Genomic DNA, 11,559 nt, shown 5'->3' on the forward strand with positions numbered 1-11,559 from the left:
TGCTTATCTCATCTAGCAGAGTGGGCAAATGTGGGCCCCTTTTACAAAATAAAGGACCAAGAGGCATGCCTTCACAGTTGCAGTGTCAGCCCTATGGAACATCGTTCCCCCTTAGGTTCAGATGGCCCTGATCCTATTGGCCTTCCTTAAAACTGTATCTCCCTATGCCTGTACAGAGCTTCAGAATTTCATTTCCATCTGAAACCAGAATGTTACAGATAGGCAATTTATTTTCTCTTCCTGAACCTCTAAAGCATCTTCCTCCACATCCATGGAGCAGCCAGGTACAAGTATTTGTGTATTCATTACTTATGACTGAACTCTTTATATGGTACAGAAAGGCTTTTGTATTGAGCTTAAGGTGATACCACCAAGTTTGTTGTCACTTGGAAGGACTTCTGAATACAATTTTCTTGCTGCTGCCATATCATGATAATTGTCACCATTTAGGAAGGCTTCTCCAGGAAGGTTTCATGCTATATTACCATGGTGCTGCCCCATCCAGAGGTATTTGCTTATATTCTATACAATGATTTTCTTTCACCACCAACGCCCCTTTTCTTTTTTTCACTTTTGCAGCACTAAACAAAGTAGTTCCATACAAATACATAGATTAGTGGTTAGAAGGGAGGAGGAGAACAACTAAGTTGTTTTATTTTTGTGGAGGGGGAATTAAGGGATTTTTGCTAATTCAGTACCTGTACAAGTTCAAATGCACAGTGGGCAGGATCTGGAGATTGGAAGGAAGGACACTCTCCTATTGAGCAGTTTGAAAGTAGCAAGAATGAAGACTTATTGGATGGCATGCTCAATAAGCTATGAATGTCAGCTTAGATCTGAAAAGGAACCTAAAGTATTCCCATCATATTTAATATGCAGTGTAAAGGCTGGAAAAACAGATGGGCTGATGGTCGATTAAGTCTCTGTGTCTATTGCTCTATGTCACCGTGTTGCCCCACTGCCACAAGTTCTCACAGAAATCAGCTGGTTCATATTATCAACTTGGTTTATATTTCTGCTTTATCCTATAGTTTAAACCTTTATCCTATAGTTCTGCTTTATCCTATAGTTTAAAACAACCTCAAATTAAAATATCCAATGTATTATTTCTTCACTAAATACAGAATATAGCACTCATAACTAAAAAAATATTTGTGGAGTTCATATTTTCCCAAGCATTTGAAAATACAAAATTGGAAAAATGTGGAAGAGGCAAATCTAATCCAATTTTGCATTTTAATCCAGCTGTGTGCTTTTCAAAGTGAGCACATATTTACACATAATACAACAGGAAGTATATGCTCTGCCTAACTGAATCCTGCTGAGCTTGAGGAATGTTGATGCCAGACTTGGGGGAAGTTGATCATAAAATTCAACCTGCCTTGTTTCCGTGTATATGTTTTGACTCACTTGTTTTGGTTGCTGTCAAATAGCAGGACCACAATTTCTTGTTGTTTTCCCTCTTTCCACTCCACCTTTTGTACAAACACAGCTGGCATTGGTGATGCACAACTAAACAGATCCCTCTACATTACTGCAGTAACCATAGAAATGCATGATCCTATCTTGTTAAGTGTTTTCCCAAAATTTCTGATCTTACCTCTGTATGGAATACAATAATTTTACATAAGGATGCACAATCTCAGACCGCACAGCTTGTGTATAGTTCCAAGAACTAATCTAAGACTAGACACACACATACACACACACTCACACACACACAAGCCACTTAGCAGGCTCAAAGATCCTGATGTAGTATGGAAGCTTCGAAATTCTCCAGAAATCTTTCAGACAAGATGGTTAAAAAAACAAAACAACCAAATGAGTGATGCCGAAGCCATATAATCTACATTTATCTATAGAGTATGAGAAAGGATGAAATCCAACAGTTAGTAGCACAGTCCATATTCTTAAGTGAAGCATGAAGATTCTTTAATAGGAAAAAAAAAACAGAAATAAATAAAAATCAACCCTGGCAATCAATGGGGTGACAGATGCCACAGCCAGATCGCCCTCACATCTACTTTTGGAATTAATTACAAATATACTTTTCAGCTTCCTATTTATCTTAATAGTTTACATTAAAGTAAATATGGAATAGCCTTTTCAAAAGCCAGATGAAATGTGTTGCCATCAAATGTGCTATATGGTAGATTTCAAAAGATTCCCATCCCTCAAAGATGTTGTCCTATAATGGTATTGATCTTGAAACAGTGGATCATACTTTATTGTATTGTGAATTTTACAAGAGTTTTAGGGAGGATATTATCTGGCTAATTTTAAAATCAAGACCAGGAACAGAGATTTCTCAGTATGTTAAAATTTTGCTCCCAGATGAAAATCCTAAAATTACAGAGGCAACAGCCAGATTTTTAACTATGGTTATAAAAACAAGGTCTTTAATAAAACATCAATAAGTTAGAGTTTTAAATTTGTGTAATATTTCTAAATTATTTTATTTGTTAAACTGTTTTATCTAATGCCAAATTTTAGATTATATTTGTAATTTCCTATTTGGGTCTTTTGGCTATAAAGACATCTATTATTATAAATAAAATTCATTTTTTCCTATTAATATAGTTGAAGAGTTTTAGATTGTGTGTACATATTCTTCTCTTTTCAGATCTTGATTCCTTTTTCTACAGTTCTGTTCTGATCGAAAAGACAGTTCAGGAGGCACGCACACTCAGATATAGTTCCCACTCCCAAGCTGCCAGGAATCACAAGGAGATCAGAATTATTTCATAATCAGTTACCCAGGAAAAGAAATAATATGAATTCTTGTCACTCCCTGGGTTACATTTTTTCAGAAGCATCTGACAGTTTCATACCTTATTGCTGAATGTGCTAAGTAGATGAGAGAAAGAAAAAAAAAGTGAACCCAAAATCCTAAGGAAATCTGTACCAGCAGGTGAAAAGCAGAGGAGAAGCCAAGAAACTTTTTTCTTTTCATTCCTTCTTACTTAGCCTCAGGCTGGCATAATTTCACCCTCGTTCTGGAGACATGTCAGGTACACATAGATAAATAAGATCCATGCCTTGTTCTGACACACCCTCTAGTTTTTCTGTTCTTTGTCTGTCAACCCTGGAACTCTAATGTTAAGCAACCTGGAAAGTTTTCTGGGGGCTGGGAGGCATATCTCAGGTTAACCTTTCCTCTTCCAGGAATAGATTAGAAAAATTCAGAATCATCCAGGATGCTTTTCTGGGGACCATACTTCCTGCAGAGTGAGGACCATTGCACATAGAATATATTATATGCAAAAAGGCATTGATGCAGGTGTTACTCCCAAATCCATGTCAATGCGGCCTACATAAATCCTGTTATGTATTCAAGTCACAGGACTGCTGTTTTTCAGCTCTAGTGGTATAAACTTGGCCAGAAAAGACCAATCTGGTTGCATTTCATCTTGATAATCTCATATTTCACATGGTTGATTAACACAGGATCAATCTTGTCAGTGTCAGTGTCAACAGCACTGTACAGTTTAGTACTGTTTTTCAGAAAACCAATGCAGTCAAACAATTTTTTAAAGAAGTGAGACAATATAGATTAAAATCATAAAAGGCTCAGCAATGGCACAAGATATTTTGTTCCATGAAGCAAGAATGACCTGGGAGCAATTTTCAAAAATTCCCCAAATCTGACCCCTGATGCCCCACACTTGTAACATTCTTGTAGCACTGAAAAAGCTGTAGCTATTTTATGCCATGAGTTTCCTCCCCCCCCAATTCAGATAAGATACATAAGCTCCCTGCCAGCAACCCAGGGTAGCAAATGGGAGTCTTTCTCGGCCTTATCTGGAGAGGCCAGAAATGAATTCTGGAAAGTTCTGCATGCTGAGTAGAGACTCTACAGCTGCCTTTTTCTTGGAAAGATTGTTGGCGATCTTGTAAAGAACAGCGACTCTTTTTGTGCAGTGCCTTTTAGGATGAAATAGATATAGATGATGAACCACTTTTTTCCAATCACCAAAAAAATGCCATTTTTGCATTCCTTTAGTTTTATACAAAATGCAATTTATGCATTCCTTTAATTTTATAGATTCAAGTTGTTCTTGAATCTACAAGTTTGTTCTGGGAGCAACAGATTTGCTTGTGTCTGGCTGCAGTTTAAAAAACAACAACTGGGGATGTTGGAGAACAGATGTAACATTTCTAGGGATTAGGTCACTAAGCAGCCTGTATAGATCTCTCTTTCTTTTTCAGTAATTCAACCAGGAGTGAAGACTATATCTTTCTACCTTGGTTTAAAATTCTCAAGAGTTAAAATCCAAGGAAGTTGTTCAAGTTTGAAAAGAGGTATCTGATATCAATAATATGCTGCATGAAAAAATACATTGATTCTTAATCTAGATGAGACAAAAGTGCTTTTAGTCAATCAAAAGAAATATCAAAAATTCCTAGATGTTTTGAGTGCCAATCAAGGGCATATAAATCTAAATAATAATAATAATAATAATAATAATAATAATAATCTGTTTGACTCCGAGTGACCCTGGGTGGTTTACAAATTGTTAGAAGCATTTAAAACAAGAAAACAACAAGAAAAGGAACAAAGATGGCAGAGATAACAAACCCAGATGGGAACAAAGAAAAAGAATGAATGCATATTGTCCCTGGCTTTTGGGCTGCTTTTGCCAGGGACATGTTGGGGCTCTGCAAGCATTTTTTTCTACACCAGCTGGCAAATATAGAAAGGGGTGCCCCAACTGACAAGCAGATCATTTGATGGGATGGCACAGACTGAAGGGCCTGTGCCATTCAGCCTCTTGCACTGCTGACCATTTACACAGTGGGGCGGTGCAGACACTTCAGTCTGCATTGTCCCACAGAGTGATCCTTGACTGACAGGCAGGTTGCTTTGCAGAGCAGTACAGGCCAAAGGGCATGAACTCACAGTTGGTTGCTCTACTGAGTGAAGCAGGCTAAGCTTCTGCCATCCCATCTCTGTGCATCAGGCACGGTAGGCCATCCAGGTATGCACAGAGGCATCCTAGGAGAGGACGACTGAAAAGCCCCCCTCCACCTCAGTGGATCTGGTTTTGAGATAGCTAAACCCGTGCTGTTGCTATCTGTCAAATTTCACTTCTCCCCAGCCCCAGCCCCAGCCCCCATCCATATTAGGGAGAGGAATTGGTAGATGTTTTTCCCACCCCCAGGAAACCCACCAAACATTGTACCTTAATTTGCCCCATAGTAAAGTGGTAGAACAATACCACTCACTGGCCTCGTTAATGAGGCAGTGACCATGGGCTGTAATGAGGTAGAAATCAGCTATGTAGACAGAACGGTCTGTGCTAGCATACTTTCTGCCTTGTGGACTGGAGGACAGCACTTTAAGCTGGTCACCTGGGTCTATCCCAAGTGAGAGTTATCAGCTTCAGGGTGTCAAGAAAAGATGACAAACTGTTACGTGTCATGTATCAATATATTTTTACCATCAGAGAGGGAGAGAAATGAGCTTGGAGTTTTCTGTCTCAGCTGCCAGGAGAACTTGGGTGGCCTTGGTTACTTTGCACCTTAAGCTGGGCAAGTCAGAAGATGTGATTTTGCTGCTCTGCCTCAGGCAGCTGATGCCTTGTTTTTGCCTGTTTTCCACTTCATAGCTTAGGCTGGGAAAAAAATGTTTTGCTGCCTAAAGCAAATACAAAAAGGGCACTGCCCTCCCTCATTTAGAAATTGGCCAGACCGGCTGTTGAGTCTGCCTTCAACCATTGGCTGGCTGCTCCATACCTGAAAGAAGCTGGCTAACTGAAGGGTGCATATACAACTTGTCTGCCAACATGTCACATTAGTCAGGATTCCCAGCTTACCTGAACAAAAGCTACCCAGAAGCTCAACAGAGCACAGCACTGTTAGATAAGAATCTTTAATGCATGCTAGAATGAAGCCACTTACACAGCTGATTCCCTCTGTCATCAAGGGATTGTGGTCCTCTCTTATACTTACTGCAGTTGAAACCCAGCATGCCTTTTCCCCACCTTTCCCTTGGCTTAACAGGCACCTTTCTTAGTGATTTCCAGGATTGGCGCAAGGTGGCAGCTGGCTGTTGACATAATTGGCATTCCTGCTCTGGAAACTTTGACTCCTACTGTAACTCCTACAACATCTATTTTCTTTCTCCTCACCCAAAATCTGCTGCCTGAAACAAATAGTTCATTATTCCTAATAACAGGGTCTGCCCCAGATACGCAAATGGCTCTTCCAAATGACCAGCCTTTTTGTCCCCCAACCTTTCTGAAGTTAGCTTACTGTGCATCCAAGTCTGGTCTGGACTGTTTTGACTATTTTCAGATCTATCTGGGCATCAGGATGCTACCTATGTTGGAATGTTTATACACTTGAGAGGACGGATAATTATCATATAATCAGCAATTGCCTTTTCTAGCAATTGCTGAGCACAGAGACCTATCAGCCAAACAGTGCCTGATCATTGTCTGGTAACTGATTGTTTCATCCTGCCCTCTCAGGCCCATGCCTAAAGAAACATCTCTTCCTTTCTTCACAAAAATAATACTAAAAAAAATATATGAGCATTTTCCTGTGTTTCTATAATTCCTGTGGTGGCCTTCCAAACTCTGCTAACAGTCCAGCATTTGGACTCCTTCACCTAACCATTCTATCATGCTGTTGGAACTCTTTCCAGGAAGAGCACAGGCTGTCCCCTCAAGCATAAGACAGAAATATTTTGCTGTTTCTGAAGCAGCATTCATTGCCTTGAAATGGTCTTTCCCCATCCACAGATACAACAGTACTGCTACAGATTAAAACTGCTCACAGTTGTAAGCCACCACTTTGCAATGTATGTACTGTATGTATACATGTATCACTTAGATATATATCCTGCTGTTCCTTCAAGACTTAAGGAACTCTTGCATGCGGATCTCCCTTTATTTTATTTCCACAACAGCATCCTTGTGAAGGAAGTTAGGCTGAGAGAGAGTGACTGGCCAAATGTCATCCACTTAATTTTTATTACCATCTGCATTTATGCATAGGAAGTTAAGCTCAACTGAACATCAGGACACAGAGATGTTTTGCTTTTCACATTTAAAAAATGCAGAATTGATTAAGTGCATTTTATGGATTACATTACCCCACCTTTTGTTCTAAATTCTTGATCTATAGAGAGATATGATGACTACCCTAAAGCACTCTGCATAGTAGATACATTAATCATCACCACATATTCCAGACATACATTCTGCTTTCATGCCTAAGCATGTATCTGATTTTAAGTTGATATAAATGAATTCCATTTATCAGGTAAAGGGATTAGAAGCTCCACTACTCCATTTAATGTACTTCTCTCCAATGTGAATGGTTTGATATATTGATGTAATATAGGTTTTGTTTATATGATCTTGAACTAAGGGGCCTTTGTGCCCAGCATTTGTACTTTGAAGAGCTATCAGTGGAAGACCTTTATTGGAAGTTGTCCTCTCTGGGAAGTTATCTCCCTCTAAGGCTAATTTCAGACAAATGAGTCATGTCCTGCTAATCAAAAGACATTGGCAACTACTTATTTTAACTTTGCTTTCTTAGCAAATTTTCTGTAAAAAGAAAAAAAAAGTAGAAGAAATGGTAGGAAGACTATATCATAGTTTGTTGAATAAATCATGCTTGACTAGGTTTACACAATATGCTGTAAAATATTACAAAACTTAATGACTGAATCCAAACAATAACCAAGCCAAAACTAAAACTGCACACTATAGTTTAGTCTGAAATTTCTTTCAAACCAAGTTCAACTTCTGTTGACTTCATGGACATGTCCATGATGTTTCCTTTGCAGAAATACTAAGGTAGTTTGCCACTGTCTTCTTTTGGGATATTTTTCACCATCCCATTCTTGCCTCCAGCCCTGATATTTTATATTTAGATCTGTGAACCCGGTCTAAAAGTCTTCCTCTAAGTTTAGTTTAATGATTGAAAACCAAAAGGGAACATTGGGCCTAGGAGTCGCAAGACAATAAGGAGCACTCAGTAGCAGATGAAAAAGGCAGAAACACATAAGACTGTGTTCTTTCTCCAGCATAGTGCATATTGTATTTCTATATAAAAATAGTGGATTTCCCCCACTAAATATACATCTATATCCATACATTTATGCAAATCTGTGTGGGCTTTTGTCCTTTCTTTTCTGGTGCTGCTGTTACACTTTTGGCGAGGCATTTGTGACCAATCTAGCCTGACATTCTTTGGAGTACAAGACAGGAGGAAGAAAACACTTTAACAAAAGTAAAAATAGGTTTATTATTTTTAAAGTAGAAAGTGCAAGGGAACATTTTTATGATGTTTCATGGAGATGTTTGTTTCATAACCATGGATCAAATCCAACAATTTACAAGAAACATATGAAAGTATTGGATCTTAGGCAGGTCTTTGGCCTAAGGCAGCCAATAGAGCTTGTTTTGTAAGAAAGATGAAAGACCACTTTTTCCTGGCATGGCATGGCAGGCAGTCCAAAGCAGTTCTTATCACCTCTCAGATCTGGAGAGAAAAGTTAGTTGTTTAAATCACATCTGGCTGCAGAGAACGAGTCATGTCATTAGGGTGAGAAACAAAGAGATGGGAGGGAAAATGCAGAGGACTTCTGATTCATATCCCAGTTTGAATTTTTGCCTAGTTCTTCTTGCACTTACAGCATCTGATTAGTTACATGTGCTCCTTGTCAGAAAACTCACCAAATGTTAAAAGTATAAAAATAACACAGAGAGACTTTTTAAAAAAGAAAAACCCTTTCCATCCTGCCTTCCTTCATTCCCAGACTATAGGAATAATAGCTTCATTAAACCGGAGGAGGATATGAAGATTAATTGAAGGGAAGCTAAGGAAGGAATTCCTAGTTACATACTTTCCCTTGGATGACAAGTTCATCTTGAGGGAAACATCTGCTTTCAGTTTGTACCCCTACCAGACTCATGTCCTAATGGGAAATAATAATTGGAGATTATTTACAGTTGGATAAATGGATAATTTATCTGAATAATGTATTTGTGGATAATTTATCTGTGAGGTTGAGTGTCAGACCCATGTTCTATGTGTGAATGTCTATTGGAAAAAATAATAAGAGTATAATAGTTAGAGATGGTCTTTTAGGTCTTCTAGTTTATTTAATTATCCACTACTTGATACAGTAAGTTTAGAATTCATACCTCTTGTAGAAAATCTATGATAATTCATTCCTTTGTCAAACTGCTGTGCCATCAAAACATTTCTCCTAATGGTCAACCAGAAACAATCCTGCCATAATTTACACTCTATCTAGGCCTGTTTTCTGAACCAGCAGAGAAACAAATTTACTTTTAACTTTTCTAAAATCCTTTCCTTCTACAAGGGCTGTATCAGTCTGAGATCTATGTCAAACTCTTACATCCCTACAATGCCATGCCACTTGTGTTGGGCTTGGGAAACTTAACTCCTGCTATAGAGGAGCCACTGCAAAGACAATTTTACAACATTTCATCTAGAGCTCTGGGGTGGGCAGGTGTCTATAGAAGGGAATCTATGCCCTGTTCTACTTTCTGATAGAGACCTCCTGTCTCTTGAAGCCAGAGCATTATATTACTTTCCTATCACCCCCACTTTTAGGTGCAGTTGGAGGGGCAACTTTGCCACAATTCCTATGCAGTTACTTGTGGTTTCCCCACCACCACTGTGAAAGCAGGGAGGACAGGGAAAGAGAGGAGGAGGACTGTGTAGCCCTAATTTTTCCACTCTCTGGCCAGCCAATGGCCTTTCCATCCTCCCCAGCTCCCAGCTCAGTAATGAAGATACTTATATGATGGAATAAAACTGTGGTGGAGTACAAAGGGGAAGCTTGCTTGCTATGTGGAAGTGCCTTTGATAACAATCCTTCAGATACGAAGAACAGGTCTGCCCAAGAAATGTTGCCTAAAGCAAATGACAAGATGGTATCTTTCCTCCAGTAGCATGTGCAGAAATGAACTGGACTGCAGTTGAATCTTTCTTTGATATTACCTACCTCCATTAAACTCGAGAGCGTGCAGATAACTTAAAGTTAAAAGCAAGTTGTGTGACATATATTCTTTTTCCCAATACTTGCTGCCACTATTACACTGCTGCCATTTGCTGCCTGGTTCAGCTAACATTTCAAGCTAATAGTAAGGCTAGCCCTAAACAGGGTTACTATCTTAGTCTTCTTTACTCTGGGTTAAACATTTCCAGTACCATTCATCAGAGGACTTTTCCACTTTGCTTTCATCCTTCCTAAATGATGGTGTGCAGAACAAGACATTTTGGCATTCTGCTTGTGGTTGATACTGAGATTTACATATACAATGAAGCCAAGTAGCTCCTGTCCTATATCTGAATATACTTTAGTTTAAGTTATTGACTAAATGTAGAACTTTGTATTTGTCTCTATGAATTTTATTTCAGCCAACATTTCCATTTTGTCATGGTCTTTGAAGAAGTTGGTAATCCTTAAACATTTCTTGTGAACAATTCTGGATACAAATTTTCTTCATCTTTTAATCTGATGGGCACCGGGTGGCCTACACAAACCCCAAGCCCTGTTTCTTCATTCAAAGGAAACTTCTTACCAAACTAAACAAATGGAAGAGCCTCAAGGTGTACTTTCCTTGAGATACCATTCGTATCTGGAAGTGGCCTTGTATAGAACAACTGGGTTTTTCTAAAACCCAATTATTCTATATAAGGCCACTCCTAAAAGGTTCATGTAGCTAAGACATCCCCTTGTCTTCCTCCATGGATATGATTGCCACCTTCTTTCATTCTCTGCTTCTTTCCAGCCATGGCAAATTAAACTCTAGTACTGCCTAACAAAAGGCAGGAAAAGTTCATAACAGAAAGTAAAATTGGAGGAATTTTTAATGATATGTTATCATAATACAACTGGATGTTATTTGACTGATATACAATCCCAATAATGCCTTTACCAAGCTAACTGGAAATTGATAAGCAAAGCTGAGCAGAGAAACAATTGCAGAGATACAGTAGGTCATGGTCTATGAGCACTATATTAATCCCTCTGAATGTTGTTCAAATATTCTTAGTGTTGTGCAAATATTTACCTTGCATTGTTTGCCATGACTATAAGAAATTAGTGCATAAGTATCACACTTTGCCATAAAGTCCTCTTGGTTGCAATGGATACCAGTCTTTGGGACACTTCTAATGTGTGTCCATATTTGTACCTACTCAGAAGTAAGGCAAACCACTGTCTGGATGTTCTTCTTATGACAGGAAAGTAGACATGCCAAAACTTTGATTGGTTCAATATTTGTTATATTGAACAAATACATCCAAAAGAAATGTTGCAGAGTGTTCATTACTAATATAAAAATGATATTAGATTGAAAATAGCAAAAATAGCCTCCAAGTTGTACTTATAAATATCTAGCCAGGTGATTTCTCCCCACAAGCCCAGAAATTTAACTCCTTCCAGCATTGAGAGAGGATTTTTTTCCTTTTAATGATATTTGGATGAGGAGCCCAATTGTTTCATTTGTTATGCCTGTCCAAATGGCGTGGATTGTTCATTCTGTCATTACATGTGTAATGGATTTC

General features: G+C 38.6%; 1 long non-coding RNA gene across 5 annotated transcripts in view; it reads right to left on the bottom strand.

Annotated features, from left to right (window-relative positions):
• Positions 1-11,559, bottom strand: part of LOC148215940 (uncharacterized) — a 48,198-nt gene that overhangs the window by 27,435 nt on the left and 9,204 nt on the right. The window lies entirely within an intron of this gene.

The sequence above is a fragment of the Python bivittatus genome, unplaced genomic scaffold (assembly GCF_059951505.1).
Source record: "Python bivittatus isolate LINGU-HERP-01145 unplaced genomic scaffold, Pbiv_v1 ctg000330_np1212, whole genome shotgun sequence".
Taxonomy (NCBI): Eukaryota; Metazoa; Chordata; class Lepidosauria; order Squamata; family Pythonidae; genus Python; species Python bivittatus.